Source organism: Bison bison, unplaced genomic scaffold (genome assembly GCF_000754665.1).
Source record: "Bison bison bison isolate TAMUID 2011002044 unplaced genomic scaffold, Bison_UMD1.0 scf7180017864351, whole genome shotgun sequence".
Lineage (NCBI taxonomy): Eukaryota > Metazoa > Chordata > Mammalia > Artiodactyla > Bovidae > Bison > Bison bison.
This window is the reverse complement of record NW_011494923.1, coordinates 4,596,564-4,607,706: the sequence shown is the minus strand read 5'-3', so window position 1 is coordinate 4,607,706 and position 11,143 is coordinate 4,596,564.

Here is an 11,143-nt window from a genome sequence, read left to right as displayed (position 1 = left end):
TATAGCAACACAAATTTAAAATAATGAAAGTAGTGTGCATCACACATTTTCTCTGGAATTTTCACTGTCATATAATGTCTCTATTACTCTAAATAAGTCTTGGATCTCTAAGAACCATACTAAAATTATGTGTATTCATATATTTTCTTGAGAAGGAAATAGCAACCCACTCCAGTGTTCTGGCCTGGAGAATCCCAGGGACAGAGGAACCTGATGGGCTGCCATTGATGGGGTCGCATAGAGTCGGACATGACTGAAGCGACTTAGCAGCAGCAGCAGCAACAGCATATATTTTATAAATTCTTTTGTCAATAAATCTTTGCAATCATGTCTTTTACAAATCTTGATTCCCACCAACGCATATTTGACTTTAGCTATCTTGTTTCTCTTATTTCCATCATTCAGTTTTTCAAGTCACACAAACCCTAACATAGCTGGCTAGGATATCCTCTGTAGAGCTAGTTGATTTCCCCTCTGCAAATTCTACTTTCTCTTGGACTAAGATAACTGTTAGCCTTCTTCTATACACTCCTCCTTAATTTATACTACATGCCACCATATTAGATAAATCAAATTATCTATGCAAAATCAATGCATATTTAATGTCAGTTGTGTTCTTTTCTTGCTTCCAAACTTACATGTAATGAAATCCTAAATATATAGTTTATAGAAATCAGTTATTCTCTGACATATAAAGTTATGGCAGGTTATAATATTGATGATCTATTTCCTTTATTTTTGTCTATTTTTTCTTCATTCTTCCTTTTCCAGTGAGTTAGCAGCACCCATCATTCATGTAGAAACAAATGAATATTTTTTTTTTTCGTTTGTTTGATTTTGCTGTGGTTTAATTTTTAGGTCTTCTTGGGAAAGCCATAAGAAATTGATCATGTGAGTAGATACTGAGAAAACTGCCTTACTTTTTAGTATTCTTAGTTTTCTCAACTGTAAAATGGAATAATAATGATAAGAATGTCTACTCTTAGAGTTATTCTGAGAAATACAGTAACAATATACTTAAAGAGCTAAGGTTGATCCTTGATACATGCATGCATGCTCAGTCGCTTCAGTAGTGTCCATCTCTTTGCAACCCAATGGACTGTAGCCCACTAGGCTCCTCTGTCCATGGCATTCTCCAAGCAAGAATACTGGAGTAAGTTGCCGTTTCCTTCTCCAGGGGATCTTCCCCACTCAGAGATCAAAGCTGCTTCTCCAGCGCCTCCTGCATTGTGGACAGACTTTTGTCACTGAGCCACTAGGGAAGCTCCTTAATCTATATATATAGTCTTAAATAAATTAAGGCAATCTAAATGTACTTTGATTAATAACAATTTTTAAAGAAATATTTTTGTCAACTATGAGCTATTTCTGTATGATTTCTGGTCCAAATTTTTTATTAATGAACATTAAATTAAAATCTGTGTGTTTTACTGCTTATTTACCACTTTAAACCTCATATGCCCACCTTTGACTTCAGAAACCAGCTACTTCACTTTGGTTGTGATTTGGAAGTGCCTTCATATATGTCCATGCCATATAAAATACTGCTTTCTTCTCCCATTCCACAAAATAAGGAAGGCTGTAGGAATCTGATCAACATTTTCACATGCACAATACCTAAGTTCCAGGATGGTAGGAGAGGGTAGGAAATTATTTTTGTTCACTGGGGAGTGAAAACCAATGCCTTTTTTTTTTCCACTCTCAGAGAAGCATCTCTGAAATACTTCAAAAGGGTCTTCAGAAATTACTGGGGGATCCACCACTAATCAGGAATTGCCTACCTTATTGTTTGATTTCCCACCTCTTCTATACACACAACTCTTGACTCCTTCCTTCTGCTCTGGGATTAACCTCCAAATAAAGGCTATACATGCAAGCTGACCTTAGACATAAGAAAATCTGAGCTATGATAAGATGCTAACCCCTTGCCCAGGTAACTTAAATAATTTATTCAGTTCAGTTCAGTTCAGTCGCTCAGTTGTGTCCGACTCTTTGAGACTCCATGAATCGCAGCACACCATCACCAACTCCCAGAGTTTACTCAAACTCATGTCCATTGAGTTGGTGATGCCATTCATATGCAGGTCATAATATTAATTTGTACTTTACACTGTTCAAACACCTTTGGAATGATGTGTCTTAACTGTTTCAGATAGTAATGTTTTGTTCTCAGCAAGAGATTGAAGTTATTAAATTTGGGGATTTTATTTTCAATGAGCATCAGTAATATTTCAAAACAGTGTATACACTGATCTGAAAATGACTTTCTACCAGAATACTCTGAGAAACAGGAAACCACTTCAAAATGATTGCAATCTCATAAGGTAGCCAAGGCCAGACCACAGCTGCATGACCTCAACAATATCTCCAGATGCACCTCTGAGGCCTGCCAGTATGCATTTGAGAAAGGAGCCAACAGAGGTGACACCAAGGAGTTAGGCACAGGCCCCAGTGCTTTGAATAGAACGTACATTCAGACTTTGGCATCTGGTTCCTACTTTTGCCAAATGTGCCTTGTTTGTATCCACAGCTGTTAAATGTGTTCGTTGAAAGGGAATAGACCAGGGAAAAGGAAGAGATTGATGAGAGATATGCAAGCTTCTGTGGGAGGCAGTGTCAAGCCAATGTACAATTTACTCACAGATAATTATTTGCTTTAGAAATCTGGTGTCATTTATGCGAATAACTGTGGTATGTGGTGAGCAGAAACCTCATTTTATAGCAAAGTTCTTTATATTTCATTGTAAATTAGGAATGTATAATTGTGCTGAACTAATTATCACCTAAAAAGCAAATATATCATCATTTACTTCAAATAATATAAACTGACTGCTTAGATTGAATTATTAAAAGCAGGAATATATATAATTCTCTTATTACACTTATAATGTTAGGCTTTTACAAACATATTAGCAAATAAAGTGTCTTTATGCTGACACTCAGCCATTGAAAACAGTTGAATACTATATATAATATTTAAAACTTTCAGAACTGTGCATGTTTATTTCTACTCTATGCTTTATTTGTACAGCAAAAATGCATTTTAAAATATTTTGAAAGTGAAAGGTTAATGCCTTTATGTATTAAAATAATTAGTATGATGCAAATTTACTGAATTTACAGTTCTTTTCTTTCTAAAAGTGAATGTGTTAGTGGCTCAGTCATGTCCGACTCTGCAACACCACAGACTGTAGTCTGCCAGGCTCCTCTGTCCATGGCATTCTCCAGGCAAGAATATTGGAGTGGGTTATCATTCCTTTTTCAGGGGTTTTCCTGACACAGGAATGGAACCTGGGTCTTCCGCATTGCAGGCAGATTTTTTGCTGTCTGAGCCACCAGGGAAGCCCTTTCTATATTTATTCACAGAAATAGCATAATTTGTAATGAAAGGATGGAGTAAGTCATATTACTATTATTATTATTTTAGTTTCAAAAAATTACTGATGTGCCATATTAAGGAGTAGAGTAAAATTGATCACAGTTGGATTGTCTGCATAGTTCATGCAGTGTGATAACAGTTATAAAGTATAATTTATCTACTAAGAAGTCAATTCTCACTTGTCATTTCAGACCAATGACTGCTGATTAATTTTCAGAAGCACCTTTTTTTACTCTGATGTCCTATGTTAGTTTACACTGTACATACCACGTTTTAAGGTTTTAGAATATCCTGGCTCTAGTATTCAAGTCGCCTTAGAGTACCCTGCTGAACTCAAAAGAAAACAAGAGTGGGTAAATGAATTTATGAATCACTGTCTTTTTCACTTTTTTAAATGACTTGACCATTGGGGATTAAGATGTTAAGTAGATTTTTATAGTTGAAATAAGCAATCTTAGAGATTCAAACCACTATTCCACCTTAGAAAATAGGCATGGAATTTCTAAACAGTCTCAGAATCACAGTCTTCCTTCCTAAACTTCATGACCTTCTTATTCCAAAACTTGTTTCAAAAGGAGATATGGGAAAAGAAATTCACTTTGCTCATGATAAAGGAGGAGTCCTGCTGCTCTTGTGATGAAAGAAAAAAAAAAAAACACTTTTCATAACTTTCCCCTTCCTTTATGATTAAAGTATCTCTTATGATCATAGAAAATTTCTCCTCCTCTTGTGACAAGAAAAAACTAATGACCAGATCTCTGATAATAAAAAGCGAAAGTTTTCTTCACCTATGTCCTACATCAGAAGTAACATATAAGTGGGAAGTCTAAACTGACATTCTGTTCCAGTATATTCTAAAAGAACAGTCAATCCCACAGATAAGTTTATTTGGGATAACTGGGTTGATATTGAACATCCTGTACAATTAAAAAAAAAAAAAAAAAGGTCAGGATTAGTGCATGATTTGCATGTGTGTGCTTTGCCTATACATTGTTGTTAGGGTAGTATCTAATTATTCCTAATGATTTTATGGTGATCCTTCAAAACATGTCATGAGGTAGAGTGATGGCAATTAATGATATCCAGATGCAAACAGATAGGAAGCACATAAAAAAATATGTAACAACCAGAGGAGCAAAAGTGGCACAGTTTAATTTAAAAATGAAATTTAAATTATCAGCTTGAGTGCTTTCCTTTGCAATTGAAACGCCACTAGATTTTTTTTTAAAACAATATAAAATCTTACTGGTCATGTAAATGACAAATGGACATTTATACTGGGCTTCAGGGCTCCATTTTCCACTTTGAGAGGGTCTCTGGCTCGCTCATACATGTGTGAGCTGTGCCCTGGGTTCCTTTAGGATTGGCAATATGCTATCACCATTTATAAGCTACATGTTAAACAAACAATTGTTTTCCACAAGTTGGAACAAAATCTGACCTTTGGTCTTATTGGATCAACTGAAACCAATCATTGTAGCCAGTATAATATCAGGAGATGTTTAGTTTAATTAAATGACTTAACCTGGTCATTTCAGATATAAGCATCATTGTACCGGAGGTTTGATGATAATGCTTGACCTAACAAAGGTATCAGTGAAACAGAATGGTTGATTTTCTAAAATGTAGTTAATGTTAAGAGGGAGGTGTATATTGGGTAAGCAATGATCTTCTCTTAATATTTACAAAAACAAAAATGTTGTTAGTTAATGTTTAGAAACACACTAAATGTAAGTTTTCAGAATTTTTTGTTTCTATAAAATAGTTATTACTCTAATTTACACTCAATTTACTTCAAAATATAATGCATTTTACATGCATATTTCTAAAACTGTGAGAATTTTAATTATATAATTTATATTTTGTGAAGATTTAGTCAAAGGCAATAAAATCATTATTTGATCTTGGGTAAGAAAAAAATCCAGAATTAAATATCTGTTTAGATAATAGCACTAAAGTTCTAGTCTCTTTTCTCATTACTAAACTTCTGGGAGAAAATCAGGGGATGTTTTATATATATATATATATATATAGACACAATATATATACACAACTGTGTGTGTGTGTGTGTTTATATATATATATATCATGCACACATATACCCACAAACATATATATACTAGTGTAGATATGCATATCTATGTGTGTATGTATAATACATATTCATATATATAAACAAGTGACAAGGAATATACATCAGTGAATTTAACTTTTTAGACTTTTTGGTATAAGTCCCTATTATGCAGAGAAAAATATATACTTGAGAGGTTATGAATTTTAGAAATATTAAGTGCCCTAACTGGAACCCCTACCACTGTTTGCTATGCAGTGCTGGTTGTTACGACCATAAATCTGGGCATATAATGTTAAGGACAGGGTTGGAGCTGTCTGATTTGAAGCATATAAAGTCTTAACTGCCACAGATAATGTCAACCCAAATTATTATTTCCATTTCAACACAGATTATAGGACAGGAAGTCATAAATGGAAATTAAAAAATAAATTCGGCACATATTTCAGAAAGTACCTTTTCATGTAGAGAATAGTAAATGCTTTAGAAGAGCCTGCAGGCAAAGTTGTTGAGGCAAAAAGCAGGAATGTCATTCAAGAAACAATTAGATGCCATCCTTGGGGAAATGGAGTACTAAAAAGTATATGCCTTGATGGACCAAATGACCTTTATTTGCTCTCCAAAAATCCCTCATGCTCTTATAATTCTAATCGAGAAATATTTCAGCAATTTGGCCTCCAGCAATGTCAGTTCTTACTTGAATTATTCACCTCACCAGTTCACTGCTGAGGAAGAACCTTTCTCTTAGTGCTACAAAGATTGCATATTGACCACATGTAATCTCAAAACTGTTGTCCATAGGCATTTTTTTACAAGGACACCTTAGGTCAGATATTATACAGGGTTTGACTATAGAAGGCTATTTCAAATCCAATTTGATTGCAAACTGACCCAAACTGGAGAAGAAATTCAGTTAACTTCATTAATTATAAGAAAGTATGGAGATTATTAAGTATTATTGAAATGTTTTCTTAGCCAACATTTCAACATATAGTTTGTTCTTGAGGAATGAAGTCTGTATAAATGATTGTTTTCTAATTATTTTGATTAGGTTAATGGTCTATCTCTAACTATAGACTATATTTTAATAGAATATTATGGAAATAAAAATAAGTAAACAGAAGAAGTTAATTACAGTTGATCTGAAAACGCATGAATTCAGTAATTGCACACTTCAGAAAGCTAGCAGTTGATACTGAAGAAATGTAATATGCAAAATTTATTTGGTGCATTTGAGTAAAGTTGGAGAAATCAGCTATCTAGTCTTCTGATTTTTGCTGGATTTAGCTGAACACAGAATTCTTAAGAACCCAGGGACATTGTGAAAACGACATTCCCCTTATTATGTTCTTAAAGTGACATTCAGTGAACAAAAAAGAACATGTTTCTCTCTGTCATCTAAATGAACTCCTAGAGTTTTCTCTGTGTATCAAAAATTGGAACTCAGTGGTGAACTGAGTGTCAACAGTGTATTTTCAAAGGCTAATAGAAGGTCACATAAATGGGACAATTCAAGGCAAAAAAAAAAAAAAAAAAGTAAAGGCTTGAAAAATGCCAGTACATTTAAGTGTTTCTAAAACAAATAAATATTTTAGGAATGATTGCCAAAGATGAAAATGTTTAAAAACATGTATGTTCATTAGAGTGTGAATTATTTTTATACTGGATGAAATCTGCTAATAATGTATAAGTGATACTTTTATAAAGTACTGTAACAAAGCATCACATTAATAAAGTAAATAATAAAATTTATAAATCAGTCTGTACTAAAGAGAAAATAGGCAAAATTATTGTGCTAAATATATACTCTGTGGTTTATATCTCAGAATCTTTTAAACTATGCAATCATAGCTAAAATAAGAGTCTGAACTGAACTTCCAAATGATGGAAAGATTATTTCTCATTTACAAAATAAAAGTTTCAACCTAGTGTTTAATGTATAGAGAATAATGTTTTAACATAAATTACAAACAGGATAAAAACATTAAATTAAATAATTCTCAGGAATGCATAATCAAATGAGAACTTTTGTAACAAAACTAACAAATGGTTAAATACTACTCTGATGCTCATAGTAATTATGTAAAGTAGGCTAATACTTATTAATTTATGAGATTTTAAAAACTCTCTTTTAAGTATGAAATATGTATTATAATTGATTTCTCCAATACTCTGTAAAATTGCCTATTACTCATTTAATTTAGTTAAAAATGGCATTTGGTTATCCTCTGGTAGTCTTTTTGATATTTGAATATAGCTAGAAGTTACTAGGCTTCCCTGATAGCTCAGCTGGTAAAGAATCCACCTGCAATGCAGGGGACTTAGGTTCAATCCCTGGGTTGGGAAAATCCCCTGGAGAAGGGAAAGGCTACTCACTCCAGTATACTGCCCTGGAGAAATCCATAGCTCATTTGGTAAAGAATCCACATGCAATGTAGGAGACCTTGGTTTGATTCCTGGGTTGGGAAGATACGCTGGAGAAGGGAAAAAGCAACCCACTCTAGTATTCTGGCATGGAAAACTCCATGGACTTGTATAGTTCTTGGGGTTAAAAAGAGTGGGACAGGACTGAGCGTCTTTCACTTTTTTTTTTTTTTGTCTGGGTTTCCCTCATAGCTCAGTTGGTAAAGAATCTGCCTGCAATTCAGGAGACTCAGGTTTGATTTCTGGGTTGGGAAAATCCCCTGGAGAAGGAAATGGCAATCCACTCCAGTATTCTTTCCTGGAGAATCCCATGGACAGAGGAGCCCATGGGGTCGCAATCAGTCAGACACGACTTAGCAACTAAACCACCACCACCACAGCCTCTGGGACTAAGTTTTGAGCTTCCCTTTTGGCTCAGCTGATAAATAATCTGCCTGCAATGAGAGAGACCTGGGTTCGATCCCTGAGTTGGGAAGATCCTCTGGAGAAGGGAAAGGCTACCCACTTCAATATTCTGGCCTGGAGAATTCCATGGACTGTATAGTCCATGAGATCACAGAGTTGGACACGACTGAGGGACTTTCACTTCACTTTCACTTCACAAGGTATTAGTTTGGTGCAAAAGTAATTGCAGTTTCAGACCATTAATTTTAAATCATTATAACTAGGATCAAACACATCTTTATTAATCAAAACAGGAACAGTTACAATCAACACATTTTTGCCAATGAGAATTAAGCTTGTTTATTCTTGCAGCATAAAAATCTATGCTTGTGGATTCAATGAACTCTTGCAAAGCATTTTCTGTCTCCTGTTGGTTGTGGAAGGATTTTCTCTGCAAAACGTTGTCGAAATGCTTGAAGAAGTGGTAGTCAGTTGCTGAGAGGTCAGATGAATATGGCAATTCAGGTGACTGAGCAACTGGACTAAATGAGTATGGCAGATGAGGCAAAACTTCACAGCACAATTCTCTCAATTTTTGAAGCATTGGTTGTGTGGCGTACAGTCAGGTGTTGTCATGGAGAAGAATTGGGCCCATTCTGTTGACCAATGCTGGCTGCAGGCATTGTAGTTGTCAGTACATTGCATTGATTTGCTGAGCATACTTCTCAGATGTGATGGTTTTGCCAGGATTCAGAAAGCTGTAGTGGGTCACCCTGACAGCAGACCACCAAACAGTGATCATGACTTTTTTGGGATAAAAGTTTGAATTTGCAATGTGCTTTGGACTTCTTCTTGGTCCAACCACTGAGTTGGTCATCGCCAACTGTTGTATACAATCCACTTTTAGTCGCATGTCACAATCTGATCGAGTAATGGTTAGTTGTTGTACAGAATATGAGAAGATGACACTTCAAAACAATGATTTTTTTTTATTTGTAGTCAGCTCATGAGACACCCACTAACTGAGCCTTTTAACCCCCCCAATTTGCTTCAAATGCTGAACGACCATAGAATGGTTGGCGTTGAGTTCCTCAGCAACTTCTCACGTACTTGTAAGAGGATCAGCTTTGATGACTGCTCTCAATTGGTCATTGTCACCTTCTGATGGCCGGCCACTGTGCTCCTCATGTTCAAGGTTGCCTCCTTCTCAAAACTTCTTGACCTGTATGTTTGTTTGGGGTCAAAAGCATTGTTGGTGTTTCAAGTTGTCTCTACTGCTTTACGACACATTTTGAACTCAAGAAAATTACTCAAATTTTCTTTTTGTTTAACATCATTTTCATAGTTTAAAATAACAATTAATATAAAATAAACCATGAGTAATATTATTAGCAAAAAAAAAAAAAAAAACTAAAAGTGAGATATGTGAATTAAATGATGAATAACACAAACACATTTATTGAGAATGTATTCCATATCAAACAACAAATTTCAACAATGGATAAACTGTAACTACATTTGCACCAATCTAATATTCAGAGGCCTTTCTTGTAAATAAAGCATATACACATTATGGATAATCACTCCACTCTTTGTTATATAATGTTCCATGATGATAGTGTCAACTTTCAGAAAACTAAGGACAGCTCACATTCAGAAAACTAAGATCATGGCATCCAGTCCCATCACTTCATGGCAAACAGATGGGGAAACAGTGGCTGACTTTATTTTTCTGGGCTTCAAAATCACTGCAGATGGTGACTGCAGCCATGAAATTAAAAGACACTTACTCCTTGGAAGGAAAGTTATGACCAACCTAGATAGCATATTCAAAAGCAGAGACATTACTTTGCCAACAAAGATCTGTCTAGTCAAGCCTATGGTTTTTCCAGTAGTCATGTATGGATGTGAGAGTTGGACTATAAAGAAAGCTGAACGCTGAAGAATTGATGCTTTTGAACTGTGGTGTTGGAGAAGACTCATGAGAGTCCCTTGGACTGCAAGGAGGTCCATCCTAAAGGATATCAGTCCTGGATGTTCATTGGAAGGACTGATGTTGAAGCTGAAACTGCAGTATTTTGGCCACCTGATGCAGAGAGCTGACTCATTTGAAAGGACCCTGATGCTGGGAAAGATTGAGAGCAGGAGGAGAGGGGAACGACAGAGGATGAGATGTTCTGATGGCATCATCGACACAATGGACATGGGTTTTGGTGGACTCTGGGAGTTTGTGATGGACAGGGAGGCCTGGCATGCTGCGGTTCATGGGGTCACAAGGAGTTGGACACGACTGAGTGACTGAACTGAACTGATGATAGTGTAATGAGACTAATTCTGTCGTACTCTGATGAAAATCTAGTATCAAGTCATGCAAGGTGATGAATAAAAATTTTAGGCTAGATAACTGATGGATCATCGAAAAAGCAAGAGAGTTCCAGAAAAACATCTATTTCTGCTTTATTGACTATGCCAAAGCCTTTGACTGTGTGGATCATAATAAACTGTGGAAAATTCTGAAAGAGATGGGAATACAAGACCACCTGACCTACCTCTTATAAACCTAGATGCACGTCAGGAAGCAACAGTTAGAACTGGACATGGAACAACAGACTGGTTCCAAATTGGAAAAGGAGTATGTCAAGGCTGTATATTGTCACCCTGCTTATTTAACTTCTATCCAGAGTACATCATGAGAAAGGCTGGGCTGGATGAAGCACAAGCTGGAATCAAGATTGTCAGGAGAAATATCAATAACCTCACATATGCAGATGACACCACCCTTATGGCAGAAAGTGAAGAGGAACTAAAAAGCCTCTTGATGAAAGTGAAAGAGGAGAGTGAAAAAGTTGGCTTAAAGCTCAACATTCAGAAAACGAAGATCATGG